The following is a 2,114-nucleotide window of genomic DNA, read 5'->3' as shown; positions in this document are numbered from 1 at the left end:
CAACACTTGGTTGTGTTAAGGTCTTACTACTGGCCCTCTGCTCAGGGGTCACATTTGGCTGTACTCAGGGACCATACAGGGTGCCAGGGATCAAACACTGGACGGCCACATCTTGCCATGCAAGGTAAGAACATTTACCTCTTCTTAAAAATGCAGCTTTCTAGCATTGCATTGTAGCACTGTCCTCCTGTTGTTCATCGATTTGTTCAAGTGGACCCAGTAACGTCCGTTATGAGACTTGTTGTTACTGTGTTTGGCATATTGAATACGTCACGGGGAGCTCGGTAGGCTTTGCCATGCAGGCGAGATACTCTTGGTAGGTTGCCAAGGCTCTCCGCGAGGGATGGAGGAATCGAACTCAGGTTGGCCAAGTTGGCCTCGTGCAAGGCAAACTCCCTACTGCTGTGCTATCGCTCCAGGAGCTTTCTAGATACAGGTAAAAGAGCATATGGGGTTTTTGTTTGTTTGTTTATCTTTTTTCCCGTGGTCCTACATTCAGAAATTGGGAGGCTAATCCTGGGCTGGGGTACCATAAAGAGCCAGAGATAAAACTGGGGCTGCAACATGAAAAGCACGACTCCAGCCACTTGAGTGATTTCTCTAGTCCTACAAATGTACAGATTTTCAGAAACTGAGATCGAAACATTCCCAGAGAGAAAATGTGATCAGGAAGTCGTGAGCTGAACTTTCAGATCACAGAGCTGAAGATGCACAAATCACTCTTCCATATAACAAATTGAAAACAAAGATTTAAAACGCAGTCTGTTGAAATTAAATGGGTTATTTATAGTGTTTTGAGTGAATTGTGGAAAATCAAATCACATAACAGACACCAAAAAAGGATGAGTGAACATTGAAATTTTTGACTAGAATCATTCCTTGATATAAGGAATGCAGTATTAAAACCCAAATGTGTGACAAATACCTCTCTCTTTCAACATGCATTGGGAGTCCAGAAGTTTCTACGTTGGACTCAAGGATCTTTTTAATTTGGGAGACGTTTATAAAAGCACCGTAGCACTGTAGCACTGTCCTCCCGTTGTTCATCTATTTGCTCGAGCGGGCCCAGTAATGTCTTAGTTGTGAGACTTATTGTTACTGTGTTTGGCATATCAAATATGTCATGGGTAGCTAAAATAAATAATAATTTATAGCTGGAGCGATAGCACAGTGGTAGGGCGTTTGCCTTGCACGCAGCCAACATGGCTGACCCGAGTTCGATTCCTCCGCCCCTCTCGGAGAGCCAGGCAAGCTACCGAGAGGATCTCGCCCGCATGGCAGAACCTGGCAAGCTCCCCGTGACGTATTCGATATGCCAGACACAGTAACAACAAAGTCTCCAATGGAGACGTTACTGGGCCCGCTCGAGGTAAATATATATAGTACAAATATGAATCACTTGGATTCAATTTCTGATTATTAGTATTTTTCTTTCCAGTAGATAGGAATCAGATTTTATAAGTATCTTCTCTCTGTCTCTGTCTCTGTCTCTGTCTCTCTCTCTCTCTCTCTCTCTCTCTCTCTCTCTCTCTCTCTCTCTCTCTTTCCTTTGCTGTTTCAGCTACTCCAAGTTATTGCCAGGGATTTCTCCTGGTTCTGTGCTCAGATATCACTCTTTGTGGACTTGGGGAACATGTAGTGTGTCAGATTCTAACCTGGCTTAGCTGTGTGCTAGGTATGTACCTTACACACTATGTTATCTCTCTGGCCCCACAAACCCTCTCTTGAAACCATGTAAGCATTTTTTTCTCAATATTTCATGAAGAATCAATGTTGATCAAATTCTTAATTCTGAGTTTATGAGAAAATATACATCTCATGTTGGCAATTAATTAGCTTGATGAAACATCACTGTCCTACTATTTGTCTTTCTTCTGGCTTACTTCATTTAGCATGATATCTGGCAGTCACATCCATATTGTGGCAAATTGCAGGATTTCATCATTCATTTGTAAAAAAAAATGTTCACTGCCAAATTTTGAAGAAAGCAATGCTGATTGTGTGGAATTTTACAATTATCTCTTATAATTTTTTTAATTGGAAAGTAAAAATATATATTAAATTACAATTACATGTTATCATGTAATTGTATATACTTATATAAATACTGGAAC

Source organism: Sorex fumeus, unplaced genomic scaffold (genome assembly GCF_029834395.1).
Source record: "Sorex fumeus unplaced genomic scaffold, SorFum_2.1 ptg000092l, whole genome shotgun sequence".
Taxonomy (NCBI): Eukaryota; Metazoa; Chordata; class Mammalia; order Eulipotyphla; family Soricidae; genus Sorex; species Sorex fumeus.
This window is presented reverse-complemented; position numbering follows the sequence as displayed.